This window comes from Schistocerca serialis, chromosome 2 (assembly GCF_023864345.2).
Source record: "Schistocerca serialis cubense isolate TAMUIC-IGC-003099 chromosome 2, iqSchSeri2.2, whole genome shotgun sequence".
Lineage (NCBI taxonomy): Eukaryota > Metazoa > Arthropoda > Insecta > Orthoptera > Acrididae > Schistocerca > Schistocerca serialis.
In genome coordinates, this window is record NC_064639.1 from 678,942,856 (window position 1) to 678,960,105 (window position 17,250).

A 17,250-nucleotide genomic window follows, 5' to 3' on the forward strand; every position below is an offset into this window, starting at 1 on the left:
CTTGCTTCATCACAATGTGAGCCTTCTTCATCCTTAAGTGTAATTCTAATTACTTTTCTATGTTGTATACTTAATTGCATGTATATACAATAGAGGCAGTACTGCCATAGACATCTGTTATGCTATCCGTGTCTGAAATTATTTGTGAAATGCTGAAGTATGTAGAACAGGCACAAAGTTGTAATTCCTCTGTAAAAGTGATGATGACTTTGTTAACCTTAAATCACACAGGATTCATTAAAAAAAAAAAAAAAGGCTACAAAGTAAGCAACAGTTCTGTACCACAGTGAGAACAATTATATTAGTATTCATGTTCAAGGTCATTCAACTTTGCTCCAGTAATGAGCCCATAACATATTCATTTACAAACATAATTTTGGATAACTGTGGCTCATTAGTGAAGCTAAATATTTGACAGTGATTCTGTTAAGATATAATTAACATAGATAAGTTCCTTTTTGTTTCCAAAACAAATTGCACATGAAAGATACAGACTCAGATCGCCAACTAAGCTGCTGATTTAATTTTCACAGATGCATTAGCTCATCCTGTGCCACTTACAACTGCATTTGCACAAGCCACATTACAGCATGTAACTGAGGGACTATTTGTATCATTATCATTTACTCATTTCTGTTAAAATTACTATTGGTGTACTGCACAAACGACTTTAATTTCTTTGATGTTTCCTGTAATGATCATTTTATGAAATGTACTACAAGTAAAAGGTAAAGGTGCTGCTGCTGTCATCCATGTTGTTGAGGAAGATGTGCTGTCAGGATATACTGAGCTCATTCACAAGAGACATGTGCAAGTAAATCACCTTCTACTGATCACATGATTCATTTATTTGTATTTATGGCACATGTTTTTCTTTCTAAAATGCATAGTCTTTCTACAAACTTTGGTTTATGCTGTACTTCATTTTAGTGACAATTATTTTCTCTCAGTGACATACTTATATTTTCCTTAGTATAGCTGTTATATTGTGTGATGTCCTGCTCACCTCATTGTCTGTATTATTACTGCTGTTGGAAAGACCAAGGTCTCACTAGTTTTGCATAGGTAGTTCAGGAATCCATTGTTAATAACAAGAAAGTCTTTTCCTTCAGCACACTTGAATTCTGCTCCCCCTCCCTTCTCTCTCTCTCTCTTTCTCTCTCTCTACCTCTCTCTCTCTCTGTCTTTTCCTTTTTCTTCTCTCACAGCTCAGTAACTCAACAGTTGCAACAGGCTGATTGAAACAATACATTCCTTAGCATGCATAAATGTAATAAATGTCTGTGAGTAAAGCAGCTTCCTGAGTTCTGTAGGCCTACTGATGCTTGACTGTGTAACTTGGAACACATACTAATATTGTAAAATTTGGGTATATGCATTACTCTAAATGAATAAATGAGGGTGACATTAAATTGCAGTGTTCTAAGATTAGCCAGAGCTGAAACTTGGACAAATGGACTAATACTCAGGTAATGTACTGTCTGAAGTAGTGACCATGTTGTGTTCGACTAATTTGTTCAAATAAATGAGGATATATTATTTTTAGTACAGAATCTACATCTACATCCACTTCTGTAATCCACAAGCCACCTTAAGGCATGTGATAAAGGGTACCTCTGGTACCATTGTCTTTTTCTCCCTTCTTTGTTCCATTTGGGAATTGTACATGGGAAACAATTACTGTCAGAATGAACTTTGGTCTTTGATTTTCTCATCATGGTCATTTTGTGAGGCATGAGTGTGGTAGGAATGAGGACTTACATTTAATTTTGTCTGTCCTGAGAGTGGGACTCATGAGATCCATGAACGTTAAGTCTAAGTAAATTTAATTAAATGAGTATTGCCCATTTCCACAGTAGTCTACAATCATCAGATGCCCTTCTTTCAGTTACCTGTAATTGTGGTTTTTAGGTTCAGGTGAAATATAGTAAAAAATAGAGAAGAAGTCACCTAAAGATTGCTCAGATGTTTTGTGCTAATTAAGTTCATTAGTGAAATTACATCGATCATTTAAAGTCATGAAGAAATTATACTGAGTCTTGTGCTGTATCATAAGAATCATTATTGTGTGCATTAATAATAAAAACAGGTGTACTATAATGCAATCATATTGGGAGGGTATCTGTGGAGAGGCCAGACTAATGAATGGTTCCTGAAGATGGGCAGGAGCCTTTTCCGTAGTTGCAGGAACAATAGTCTGGATGATCAACTAATCTGACTTATAAAATTAGTTAACATGGTCTTGCTGTATTGGTATTGTGAATGGCTGAAAATTAGGGGGAAACTACCAGCATTATATTTCCTGAAGACATGCAGCTCTACTGAATGGCTTAATGATGATGGTATCGTCTTGGATGAAATATTTCAAACAAAAAATAGTGTCCCATTCAGCTCTCAGAGTAGGGGCTAATGTTGTCATCAGGAAAGAAAAAACGTTTTCTACTGGTCAGAGCAAGGAATGTTAGATCCCTTAAGCAGGTAGATAGTTTAAAGAACTTGAAAATGGAAACAGATAGATTGAAATTAGGTGTAGTGGAAATTATGACAATATTATGAAAAGTATAAACTGCTACTCACCATATAGCAGAGATGTTGAGTCACAGACAGGCATAACAAAAAGACTCTAAACATGTAAGCTATTGGCGAGAGTACCTTCTTATGAAATAGATAACATATACACAAACACACATTTACGCAAAGGTAGCTCACACATACATGACCATTGTCTCTGCCTACCAAGGCCAGTGTGTATGTTGTCTATTTCAGAAGAAGCTCTTCTGGCCAAAAGCTTATGGGCTTAGTAATCTTTTTGTCATGCCTGTCTGTGACTCAGCATTTCCACTATATGGCGAGTAGCAGTCTAGCCTTTTCATAATATTGTCCTTATTCTATCCTGGATTTTCCATTGTAGTGGAAATTAGTGGCACATGGTGACAGGAAAATCAAGACTTTAGGTCAGATGAGTACAGGATAATCAATACAAAACTGAATAGGGATAATGCTGGAATAAATCTAATGAATGAGAAAATGGGAATGTTGCTAAGCCACAATGAACGGTACAGTGAACACAGTGTCATAGCTAAGATGGATACAAAACCAACACCCATCACAGCAGTGTAAGCTACCAGCTCTGCAGACAATGAAAATAGGGGCAATGAAGCTAGGGCCTTGGGATTTTCTAGTAGAGAGGCATTCACAACTCAAGTCACATTCAGCTTGGTGTCAGTTGATGTATTTGTTTAGTTCGTATTACCACAGAATTTTGAGCTCACATCTACAGGAAGGGTTGAGCATCAAACCCTCAGTCCTCAACAACAAAGAGTTCTCATATAGTAACCTCTGGCTACCACACTCAGCTTGTCTTGGGAGCATAGCGGCCTTGCATAGTAGACATTCCATATAAGGCAGCAAAGCTCCATTAGGTGCTGGCAATACAGTCAGGCACTGCTATGCTGCTAGCAGGGTGGGTGGGTGGGAAGGTTTGTCCTAGCTGTGGCGAGTAATGAAAGTGTTGAGATATAGGGTGCAAACTGTGGCATGGTTGGGTGTGCTGGTAAGCAGTTGCACTATCTGTCATGTCGGCCACTTGCTGCAATGCTGCTGAAGCATTCTGGATTTCAGTAAAACTGTTGCTCTTTGACAGTGTAATTGTGACATTGTGCTGACCTGAGTGAGGTGACAAAATTCTGTGCCAGGTAATTACAGCAAGTAGTGTGATTACTGCAACAAGCTCTTGCTCTGGTCAGCACTGCTATAGAAATAATGAATGATGAGATAAAATAAATTATTGAGACAGTTGTGGGGCAAGAAAATTTAATCATGATGATGAACTGAAGTCTTATGGTACAAAAAGCAAAAGAAGGAAAAATAGTAGGGGAGCATGGAATGGGGGACAAGAATGAAAGAGGAAGCTGCCTGGCAGAGTTTTGCACAGGGCACAATTTGTTCTTTGCTAACATTTGGTCTAATAATGCTGAATACTTGTAAGACAGAGTTTTCAAAACCAGATTTTAAACTTCAAAATATTTCCAGAGGCAGATGTTGACTATGACCATAATTTATTGGTTATGAACTACAGATTTAAGCTAAAGAATTTGCAAAAAGGTTGGAAATTTAGGAGACTAAACTTAGATAAACTGAAAGAACCAGAGGTTAGTGAGGGTTTCAAAGGGAGCATTAGGCAATAGTTGACTGAAGCAGGAGAAAGAAATACAATAGAAGATAAAAGGGTAGCGCTGAGAGATACAATAATCAAGGCACAGAGGATAAACTAGGCAGAAAGACAATACACAGCAGAAATGTTCAGCAAACATTTGACATATAGAGTATAATTGGCAAAAGAAGAATGTATAAAAATGCAGTAGATGTAGATGGCAAATGGGAATACAGATATCTTTAAAAAATGCAAAATTATTTTCAGGTATGGCTAGAAATTTAGATGGCACCTACAGGAAAAATAAAGAGACATTTAGAGAAAATAGAAGAGATTGTATGAATCTCAAGAGCTCAGATGGTAAGCCAGTACTAAGCAAAAAAGAGAAGACTGAGAATTGAAAGGAACATATAGAAGGGAAACAAACTTGATGACAAAACTTTAGAAAGAGAAGAGGGAGTGATTAAAGTGAGATGGCAGATATGATAATATGACAAGACTCTGACAGAGCATTAAAAGATCTAAGATGAAACAAAGCATCTGGAGTAGATGCCTTTCCCTCAGAAATATAGGAACAGATTAGATAATACTGATCCTACAATTTATCTTAGGAGATAGGTTGTAAAAAACCAAATCTACATTTGTTGCCCATCCCTAGTGTTATTCAGTCTGTCCATAGATCAAGTTGTGAAGCAAACCAAGGATAAATTTGGAATGGGGATTAAAGTTAATAGAGGAGTAATAAAAAATTGTGGTTTGTCAGTTACATTGTAATTCTGTTTGTCAGCAATGGCCTTGGAAGATTAATTGAATGGAAAGTTACACCAATGATAGTAAAACAAGGGTAATGGAATGTAGCCTAAATTAGGTGATGCTGAGGGAATTAGATTAGGAAATGAAATACTAAACATAGTAGATAAGTTTTTCCATTTTGGTAGCTGATAATGGTAGAAGTAAATAGGATATAAAATACAGACAATACAAACTAGCAATAAAAAGGAAAGCCTTTCTGAAGAGAAGAAATTTGTCAATGCTGAATGTAAATTTAAATGTAATTATATGTTCTGAAATTAAACATTGACAATAACAGTTCAGACAAAAGTGTTTTGAATATGGTGGTACAGAAGAATTCTGAAAATTGTATGGGTAGATCAGATAACTAATGAGGAGGTAATGAATTGACTTGGGGAGAAAAGAAATCAACATGACACATCCTAAGGCATCAAGGAATTGTCAGTTTGGTAGAGAATGGAAGCGTGAGAGATAAAAATTTTAGAGTAAGATGAAGACTTAACTACAGTTATCAGGTTCCAATGAACATAGGCTGTAGTCATCACGCAGAGATGAAGAGGTTTGTGCAGGATAGACTAGTGAGCAGAGCTGCAGCAAATCAGTGTTCAACTGAAAATCACAATGATGGCAACATATAGGAAAAATAAACATGTAATCTCTGAATTTTAACGGTAACCTTGTTTAGAGTACAATACATCCCTTGTACTATCTACTAGTGCAGTTTGATGAGCATCTCCAAAATAGTGTCACACATACCAAATGTGTCACCCTTATTTGGATATTCTCTATTAATCCTACCTGGTAAAGGTCCAGCATTGATAAGCCATTCTCATGAAGTGGTTGAACATGCATTTTGTAAGTCACCCCTTTCATGGATGAGTTACATTTCTGTAGGAATCTTCCAGTGGGACAGCCTGGCATCTTCTTTCCCACAATTAGTTTCATTTAGTCATTCCTTCTTAGATTGCTTCAGGTTGTTACTCCTGGATATTTATGTGGTCATCACTGTTTCCAGTGACCTATGTCAATAGTGTAAACAAACAGCAGTGGATCCTTCCAATTATTAATGCACAATTGCCTATTGATGCTTAGGCTCAACTAGCATTCCCTCCATCATGTGACCCTCTGGACGCATCCTGTATTTCATGACAGTTTGCTGGCTTTTTAACTTCCTGTGTATAACAATATAACATATAAACAGCCTCATGAAGCTTCTGACATTGCCTAAGAGATCATTTACATATATATAGTGAACAGTGATGATCCTGCTATACTCCCTTGGGGTGCTCCTGGATTATTCTCAATTAAGAACTATGTATTGAGTTCTATGTGCTTGGAAGTCCTCAGTCCAGTCACAATGTTGATCCAGTTTTCTGTAAACTAAATTTTTGTTGAATGAGCTACAGCATGAAACAAAATGTTTTATAGAAGTCAATAAATGTAGAAATAATCTGAGTGCTGTTTTCTGTGGTTCTATGAATTTCGTGGAGGAACATAGAAAGCTGAATTTCACAAGATCTCTGTTTGCAGAAATCATGTTGATTCTCATGAAGGAGATTTTTGTTCTCCAAAAAGACACTCCATAATTCTTTACTGGATTAACATCGGCTATATACTCAGAGAGTAATGGAGTCTTGATCAACAACATTCATTGTGCTGATAATACACTATTGGAGATCAGACATGGAGATAAAATGTTGCATAGAGAAAGTCTGTAATGCCTTCATAAAATTTAAGAATATTCTCACAAGTACAGGCATACTCCGAAACCTTAGAGTCTGATTTATTAGATCTACATATGGTCTACTCTTCTACACAGTTCTGAAAGATGGCCACTAAATATGAAAACAGCAAGGAAGATCAAGGTTTTTCAAATGTGTACTTACTGCAGACTGCTTAAAATATTGTAGACAGCAAGAGTAAATAACACTGAAGTATTGCGACAAATACAGAAACAGTGAGAAATATTAACAACGTCCAAATAAAAGAAAAACTACACACCTTTGATATACGTTTTGCTACAGCAGTTGATAATAGAAGTGAAGATTGAGGGTAAAAGAAGAAAAACGTGAAGAAGAATGTCTTGGTTGGATAACATAAAGCACTGGACATGATTACCAAATGCAGACCAACTACTATATACTGTGGGTCATAGAAAAAGATGCATCATATGGTCACCAACATCCATTAATGTCTAGGCAGACTAAGGTGAAGTATGAATAACTTACTTCATTGAAGGAGGGATGGAGATCAAGATTTTAGCATCAGATTGTACTGCCAGATATATACTTTTTAGCAAACATTGTCCAGCTTCATTTACTAAAAAATAGCAAGAAATTACAAATGTGCGTAATATACATAGGTACCCCATATTACTAACAGTAAATATTCAGTTGTATGACACATTCTGTGACTTTGTAGCAAGGATATGTAAATTAGTCTCATAACCAGAGTTATTTGGCCTCCACAGTTAGCCAGTAATCTCAGCCTGATAGGTCTTTCTCCATGACTAATAGACACTTATGAAAACATTGTGTCTTCCAGGCTGTTATTTTAAATGACTGCTTTGTTAAACATAACTAGTTAGTTTCAAGCATTTGCTCACTCTCAAGTGTACCAACAAACATAACAACATACCAGAATTAAATGGAAGTCAAAATATAAAAGTCTGTACAACTGCACTAGATGCTGCATTTCTGAGAAAACTGCAGTGAAATGCAAGATGCCTCAAAAGGATGAGCGTTTGGTGAAAGGTCTGGATATTTACCCTCAACATGAATAAACTTAATATATTTTGTGTTCACATAGTTTTATTTATTTATTTATTGTATTTTTTTTTGCATGGAGACACCAACTGGTGTCTTTTGCAAACGTCATGGCATTTTTTTACAAGTTTAGTACAAAATATCGGATATGTGTGTGTGTGTGGGAGTGTATACCCGTCCTTTTTTCCCCCTAAGGTAAGTCTTTCCGCTCCCGGGATTGGAATGACTCCTTACCCTCTCCCTTAAAACCCACATCCTTTCGTCTTTCCCTCTCCTTCCTTCTTTCCTGATGAGGCAACAGTTTGTTGCGAAAGCTTGAATTTTGTGTGTATGTTTGTGTGTCTGTCGACCTAGCAGCACTTTCATTTGGTAAGTCACATCATCTTTGTTTTTAGATATATTTTTCCTACGTGGAATGTTTCCCTCTATTATAACCATATCATATATATATATATATATATATATATATATATATATATATATATATATATATATATATAAAAAAAACAAAGATGATGTGACTTACCGAACGAAAGCGCTGGCAGGTCGATAGACACACAAACAAACACAAACATACACACAAAATTCAAGCTTTCGCAACAAACTGTTGCCTCATCAGGAAAGAGGGAAGGAGAGGGAAAGACGAAAGGAAGTGGGTTTTAAGGGAGAGGGTAAGGAGTCATTCCAATCCCGGGAGCGGAAAGACTTACCTTAGGGGGAAAAAAGGACAGGTATACACTCGCATATCCATCCACACATACAGACACAAGCAGACATATTTAAAGACAAAGAGTTTGGGCAGAGATGTCAGTCAAGGCGGAAGTGTAGAGGCAAAGAAGTTGTTGAAAGACAGGTGAGGTATGAGTGGCAGCAACTTGAAATTAGCGGAGATTCAGGCCTGGCGGATAACGAGAAGAGAGGATACACTGAAGGGCAAGTTCTCATCTCTGGAGTTCGGATAGGTTGGTGTTGGTGGGAAGTATCCAGATAACCCGGACGGTGTAACACTGTGCCAAGATGTGCTGGCTGTGCACCAAGGCATGTTTAGCCACAGGGTGATCCTCATTACCAACAAACACTGTCTGCCTGTGTCCATTCATGCGAATGGACAGTTTGTTGCTGGTCATTCCCACATAGAATGCATCACAGTGTAGGCAGGTCAGTTGGTAAATCATGTGGGTGCTTTCACACGTGGCTCTGCCTTTGATCGTGTACACCTTCCGGGTTACAGGACTGGAGTAGGTGGTGGTGGGAGGGTGCATGGGACAGGTTTTGCACCAGGGGCGGTTACAAGGATAGGAGCCAGAGGGTAGGGAAGGTGGTTTGGGGATTTCATAGGGATGAACTAACAGGTTACGAAGGTTAGGTGGACGGCGGAAAGACACTCTTGGCGGAGTGGGGAGGATTTCATGAAGGATGGATCTCATTTCAGGGCAGGATTTGAGGAAGTCGTATCCCTGCTGGAGAGCCACATTCACAGTCTGGTCCAGTCCCGGAAAGTATCCTGTCACAAGTGGGGCACTTTTGTGGTTCTTCTGTGGGGGATTCTGGGTTTGAGGGGATGAGGAAGTGGCTCTGGTTATTTGCTTCTGTACCAGGTCGGGAGGGTAGTTGCGGGATGCGAAAGCTGTTGTCAGGTTGTTGGTGTAATGATTCAGGGATTCCAGACTGGAGCAAAGTTTGCCAAGGTAACCCCATTCCCGATGTCCAGGCGGAGCTTCAAGGAATCCTTAGAACCTTAGGCCCCCTGCAAAACCTTTCACCTGACTCCATCAACCTCCTGACCCCACCGACACCCCGCACCCCTACCTTCTACCTTCTTCCTAAAATTCACAAACCCAATCATCCCGGCCGCCCCATTGTAGCTGGTCACCAAGCCCCCACAGAACGTATCTCTGCCTACGTAGATTAACACCTTCAACCCATTACATGCTGTCTCCCATCCTTCATCAAAGACACCAACCACTTCCTTGAACGCCTGGAATCCTTACCCAATCTGTTACCCCCGGAAACCATCCTTGTAACCATTGATGCCACTTCCTTATACACAAATATTCCGCACGTCCAGGTCCTCGCTGCGATGGAGCATTTCCTTTCACGCCGATCACCTGCCACCCTACCTAAAACCTCTTTCCTCATTACCTTAGCCAGCTTCATCCTGACCCACAACTTCTTCACTTTTGAAGGCCAGACATACCAACAATTAAAGGGAACAGCCATGGGTACCAGGATGGCCCCCTCATATGCCAGCCTATTCATGGGTCGCTTAGAGGAAGCCTTCTTGGTTACCCAGGTCTGCCAACCCAAAGTTTGGTACAAATTTATTGATGACATCTTCATGATCTGGACTCACAGTGAAGAAGAACTCCAGAATTTCCTCTCCAACCTCAACTCCTTTGGTTCCATCAGATTCACCTGGTCCTAGTCCAAATCCCATGCCACTTTCCTTGACGTTGACCTCCACCTGTCCAATGGCCAACTTCACACGTCCGTCCACATCAAACCCACCAACAAGCAACAGTACCTCCATTATGACAGCTGCCACCCATTCCACATCAAACAGTCCCTTCCCTACAGCCTAGGTCTTCATGGCAAACGAATCTGCTCCAGTCCGGAATCCCTGAATCATTACACCAACAACCTGACAACAGCTTTCGCATCCCGCAACTACCCTCCCGACCTGGTACAGAAGCAAATAACCAGAGCCACTTCCTCATCCCCTCAAACCCAGAATCCCCCACAGAAGAACCACAAAAGTGCCCCACTTGTGACAGGATACTTTCCGGGACTGGACCAGACTGTGAATGTGGCTCTCCAGCAGGGATACGACTTCCTCAAATCCTGCCCTGAAATGAGATCCATCCTTCATGAAATCCTCCCCACTCCGCCAAGAGTGTCTTTCCGCCGTCCACCTAACCTTCGTAACCTGTTAGTTCATCCCTATGAAATCCCCAAACCACCTTCCCTACCCTCTGGCTCCTATCCTTGTAACCGCCCCCGGTGCAAAACCTGTCCCATGCACCCTCCCACCACCACCTACTCCAGTCCTGTAACCCGGAAGGTGTACACGATCAAAGGCAGAGCCACGTGTGAAAGCACCCACGTGATTTACCAACTGACCTGCCTACACTGTGATGCATTCTATGTGGGAATGACCAGCAATAAACTGTCCATTCGCATGAATGGACACAGGCAGACAGTGTTTGTTGGTAATGAGGATCACCCTGTGGCTAAACATGCCTTGGTGCACAGGCAGCACATCTTGGCACAGTGTTACACCGTCCGGGTTATCTGGATACTTCCCACCAACACCAACCTATCCGAACTCCGGAGATGGGAACTTGCCCTTCAGTATATCCTCTCTTCTCGTTATCCGCCAGGCCTCAATCTCCGCTAATTTCAAGTTGCCGCCACTCATACCTCACCTGTCTTTCAACAACTTCTTTGCCTCTACACTTCCGCCTCGACTGACATCTCTGCCCAAACTCTTTGCCTTTGAATATGTCTGCTTGTGTCTGTATATGTTTCCTTCTATTATGTTTCCTTCTATTATGTTTACATAGTATAACGTAATCAATTCTGCTAGATGTGGACTTTGTTATCCTGGTATCACTATTTACTGCATTTATGAGATTATATGAGTTAAGAGTATCTATTAACCTCATATTACACAAACTGGAAGATTTTGCCTCAATATTCAGATCACCAAGTATAGTTAGGTCACTGGGACCACAACGTCCCACTACTCTACTAAATATGTCTATGAAGCTAACTACATCAGCCTTTGGTGGATGATAAATCCCAATAACTTTATGTTTTCTCATAACCTCTCTACACTCTTTGGTGTGGACTTCAATGCCTGTCACTTCAATCAAGCCTTCTTTGTTGTACTGGTCTAGATAGTTTATTTTCTTGTACTCGAGATTCTCACCAATGTAAACTGCCACACCACCACCCTTATGTTGCTGTCTACAATAACTATTTGCTAAGGAGTAGCCCTCTAGTTTACAGTAAATAATTTCATCAGATTTTAATCCATGCTCAGTTAACAATACTATATGAGGTGACTGTTCACTTACAAAAACCTGTAATATATTAAGCTTATTTCTAAGGTACTGTATGTTTAGGTGCATGAGCCTTAGTGGTATTTTTAACTGGTCACTCTGATTATCTTCCTTTAAAATGCACTGAGTTGGTTCACTTACATAAGTTCTGGATCCAGGCACTAAAAGTGTTCCTGTTCTTTAGCGATCTTGCGTTTCTCGATCTACTGCCCAACCTGGCTTCTGTCTGTCTAGTTGTCAAGGTAGATGTTGAGGTGCCTTCTTGCTCCGTACAGTCCGAGGAGTTGCTGAACTGCCTGGTGTTGCAGTAACTGGAGTTGTGTACTCCACCACATTTGATTGAGTAAGTGATGCTGAAGAGTCTGCAGCTTATGCAACAGCTTCTGTTGGAAAGATCCATTGCTGTTTAATTATTCTGTTTTGGCTCCCATTTAATTCTGATGTGTCATTATATTTGCAGTACACTTGAGTATTAACACACACTACCCACTAGCAAGTGGCACTTCAAAAAGTACTCATTTAAAATAACAAACCAGTGGAAATGACTTCACTTTTTAAGTTCATACAGGCTATAGTACCTACCCAGGAGTGACTAAATGTGTTTTCTTCATATTTCTTATTGGATGCCCTTGACAATCTTGTCTTCATCTTTCATTACAGTAATGTCGTAAGTGCAGCTAAATCATTTGCATGCTCCAAATTTTCTTACAGTTTTTGTCTGAAGTCACTTTCTTCTGTTTCTTCCACTTTTTTAGCCTGCGTGTTTTTATTTCTTTATTACCATTTTCAACTAAACTTCTCACAAAATGAAATGGAGAAACAAGGAATGAAGCCCAAGACCGTAGGTACTGTCCAATTTTATCTGCTTTCCATATAAACACCAGATAAGAGGGTATAATCTGCACTATCCAATCAATTATGGCTTACATCTTTGACATACTTTCCACCTCTTTTTATGGCAACCTTTTCAGTACAAACCATAAAAAGCACTATATCTTCATACTCCTATTTACAAGAATGCCTCAATGTGATTAAAAGAAGTACTCTGTTTCATTTATGCCTTATCACAATTTGAATCCAAATGTTCTGCTCATTCATTCATTCATTCTTTATTAATCCTTTGAATCATTTTGGGTACAGAGAGTACTACATGATATGAGACAAGTCATTATGGTAGTTAAACATTTAAAAATGCAGAACACCAAATTAAATACTCCTAGACTTACACAATGCTAATTGTGATCAGCTGCCTGACCAATAAGACTATCTGAGCATACAACCAGGTGAGACTCAAATTTATGTTTTCTCCTGTTATTCCTGAATGCTACACTCACAGGTATCCCTACAGCATATAAAAGGATAACAACTGGGTAATTGACTGTGGCTTGCCCTGCCATATAGATATATATTAACTAAATTAATTCATGAACTGCATGAATTCATGAAAATGTGAGGATATTGCTTCTTCAGGGGAAGCAAACATTTGGATATGGTAGGAATCATTACATATCAGTACATCTGACTCTTTATAAATTTTTTCCTTTCTTTCCTATCCCTATTTCTTATCTGCCTTCTCCTCTTAATTTTTAAAATTTTGAGTAGTCCAGATTTCATGTCTGTTTTTCCATTTACTTGTCTGTTCACTTTGCCGTAGCTACTATTATGGTGGAAATTGGTAAAAGAGAACTGTTCTTCAAACTCACATAGTCTTATTATGTATTTGACAGTTACTTTCTCTCCAAGTATGTTTGAACATTCGACACACGTATCCATTTTACTGTCAATCACAGAGCTAGATACTCTAAATACATCCTCACCTCCCCCTCCTCCCTGCCCCCCAGCTCCACCCATCCTACCCTGTTGCCCCCCTCCCCCCCCCCCCCCTATCAGCAAGTATGAAGTGCTGTCATCTGAAACTAATGCCAGATCTGAGGCAGCACAGTACACTACTATCATTGGAAAACACACACTGGATAAAAACAGCTGCAGAAATTGAAGATTCCATTAATTGTTGGCAGTTCAACTGTATGACAAGTTAATGAACTAATGATACCCCTTAGAGATATGGTGAAAAGGGCTAGTAAGGAGAACCACTTTCACTCAGTGTGTACTCTTGCATAGCTTGCTCAACCTCCTGAAAAAGCTGTCCCAGCAACAATTTAGGGTACATGGTGCCTTGTGTAGTTCATTTATGGTTATTTACCAATGTAGAAATGGCATATCACAACTGGACAGTGAAAGATGTTGGAAATTTTACACTGAGATTCAAAATCAAAGATAGAAGATACAAACAGAGGACACGTACTTTCCAGATGAAAGTACAAGTGATGATGCATGCAAGTCTATGTTTCAGTTATCTAAAGCAAGTACAGTAGTTTATACCAATGTTTTCTATTATGAATGGTGTTCCTGACATTTACGTTTCTATCTTCTGAGAACTTCTTTATTCAGCTGATGATACAGACCTTCACTCTCCATGTGTAGTGTCTAATTATGTGCTCATCTCCAAGGAAAGTGTTGGTCAGAACTAGACACTCAATCAAACAGAGCTATACAATCAGCAATGTTCCAGAAAGAAGTAGGCATAAACTCACATTTTTCTGTTGCCGTTTTTTCTTTGATGACTGCATTATTTGAGAAATCAAATGTGAAATGAATCAATGCATTGATAATACAACTGCATCAATGACTCATAAAGACAATCTGAAGGGGAACAAAAGCAAAAAGGAAAAAACTCTCTATATGGTACAAGTGGTCTGTAATAAAATTACTGGAAATTTACTGCTTATTTAAAGGTTGTTTTGCATATGTGTGTCCTCAAATAGCCAAACTCTGTGGTTACTAGTCAACAGACCCATCCTCACAATCAGGATTTTCAAGTGAATTGCTAAGTTGTGATTGAATTTGTGCTATATTGTTGATGTTAGATATGAATAGCAATGTTACTTCTGTCAGCAGAGATGAAGAAAAACATGACTCACTTCATACTTCCTGACAACAACCTTATAGAACTGTGAAGCAAAATGTCATCATTGACTACAGTAGGAACAAAATATGTTGACAGAGCAGATCAGTTCTACAGCTATTGTGCATTTCACCAAAAGATTAAAGTGATGGAAAAAATTTACCTTCCCATTTATTTATTACATCAACAGATTTGTCTCATAAAAAGAAAAGGATAGGGGGAACATGTTCCTGGTAGACAGCATGATGACTGTTGGGAAGAAACTGGCTATAAAGAGAGGAGACATTTTCCTGCGTAAACTACTTCATCAACATAAATTGATGGAAAATTTGTTCACCATTTTCCAGAGGAAGTTCCACCTATTGCAGACAAGGCCAATGTAACTTACTGTTACAAAGGTTACTGAGACAGATTAAATAGGAGACTGGTAAGCATATCAGGAAAGATGATGATGTAAGGAACTCCAACACTCATTAAACATTGTTGCACTGTCTTGTGTGTGTGTGTGTGTGTGTGTGTGTGTGTGTGTGTTTTGTCTATTTCTGACAAAAGCCTTATTGTCTGAAACATTTTGTGACAATCTTTTTGTTGTGCCTATCTACGACTCAGTATCTTCACTATATGGTGAGTAGCAACTATCCTTTTCAAAATATTGTTACATTCTCTTCTAGATTTTCCATTGTTTAATATGAGATTGGCTTGATGAGCCTGGTAAAGAAGCAAGAAAAAATGTTTGTATTGTCAGCAACCCACCTTACTTCTCAACACCGTCTCCTTTGGGAGATATACACTTGGTCCAGCAATCCTCCAGCTTTTTCGTCCCACTGGAAAAACTTGTTCTGTCAAATTCTGCAAAATATTCATTGACTACAAGTGTCCCTCCTCATCTGACGAAAATTTATTCCCAGCAAGTCAAAATTTCAAATTAGGGAATGGAAAGGAGTCACTTGGGGCTAAGTCAGGGGAACATGGTGGATGAGGAACTAATTCAAAGCCCAATCATGCACTTTTTGGCATTGTTATTGCTTGTGTGTGGGATGGTGCTTTATTCTGGTGAAAGAGTTCTTTTTTGCATGCCAACCTTGGTCTTTTTTTCAGCCAATGCTAGTTTCACATGATCCAACACTGAAGCATAATAGCACCCAGTTATTGTTCTGCATTTTTCCAATCATCTATGAGGATGATTCCTTGAGAATCCCAAAAACCAATGGCCATCAACTTACCAGCTAGCAATATGATCTCTGCCTTCATGGTCCACTTTCACAGCCTCTGTCCATAGTTTAGACTGCCATATTGTCTCTGATGTGTCACAATTGATCCAGGTTTCATCAATAGTCACATATTGGCACAAGAAGTCTTGCAGATTGTGATTAAACGTTGCTAGACATTGTGTCTGCATTGCCAACTGCACTGCCTCCGCCAATCAGCCTGCACGCTATTCATTCATTTCTTTCGTCAGTCAACTCGAGTGAATCAAGTTATCGAATAGTTGTACTTTCCTATGTAGCATGTGCATCTGCATCATCGTATTTTATACATTTCTGTCTAGCACATAGATGGCTATCACATACCTATGAGAAAAGTCACACCATTCTAGTGATCTCGATACATTATTCTGTCCAGCATTTGTTTGAAAAAAGTCGTGAATATTCTACTGTTTTGTGATTAAAAAGAGACTAATGGGAGAGATTCTTCAATACAAGCAAATAAGCATAAACACCCTTAATGATCATGATTCTGTTATGGAAGCATTATCTATTTGTCCTAGATCTGACTATCCTACCTTCCACATCCTGTACAAAATATTTGCTTGTCTACCTTCATCTGTTGCTAGAGTAGGAAGAAGTTTTTCAACATCATGGTGTACGAAGACATGGCTGAGGTCGACAATGAAGGCTTAGCTTTGTTGAACATTCACTCTAACATTGATTGTTCTATTTACAATGTAATTAACCAGTTTGCCAGGAAGAACAGGCACGTAGAATTCATCATTTAAGGAAGAGAACCACAATTGTAAATCTTTTATATCATAAGATAGCATTTTCTTGTATATGTGTATAATCAGTTTAAATAAAGCTTTCTCAAACTTTGCACGTGACTTGATTATTTTTTATTGCGGTAAAAGTAAAAGTAGCTCAAGATATCTTTAGCGCCCCCTCCTTGACGTTTTTCTGTATCCGCCACTGTCTCCATACATGCAATTATGCACTCACTCAGTTGATCTGCCTACAGCCTCAGCAAGCTCACAAAATTTTATTTGGTGGTTTTGCATTAGCATATCATGTATTTTGTCAACAGTTTCCTTTGTGGTGATCTCAATTGGACAGCCAGAGCACACTTCATCTTTGGTGCTCATCCGTCCACCTTTAAATGCATTAATCCAAAAATAAATGGTGTTGAATGATGGTACAGAGTCAATGTGAACTTCATCAGTTTCTTGATTTGTGTGGCAGTCCAAACCAATCAAATTAAAATGTTTAATAACAGCATGAAACTCAGTTTTCTCCATTT

The 17,250-nt window shown here is 39.0% G+C and overlaps 1 protein-coding gene and 1 long non-coding RNA gene across 2 annotated transcripts in view; one reads left to right on the forward strand and one right to left on the reverse strand.

The window, feature by feature from the left end:
• The window catches only part of LOC126457782 (nose resistant to fluoxetine protein 6-like), a 185,605-nt gene that overhangs the window by 147,096 nt on the left and 21,259 nt on the right, over positions 1 to 17,250 (forward strand). The gene's annotated exons all lie outside the window — the stretch shown is intronic.
• The window catches only part of LOC126457783 (uncharacterized), an 83,686-nt gene that overhangs the window by 11,541 nt on the left and 54,895 nt on the right, over positions 1 to 17,250 (reverse strand). The gene's annotated exons all lie outside the window — the stretch shown is intronic.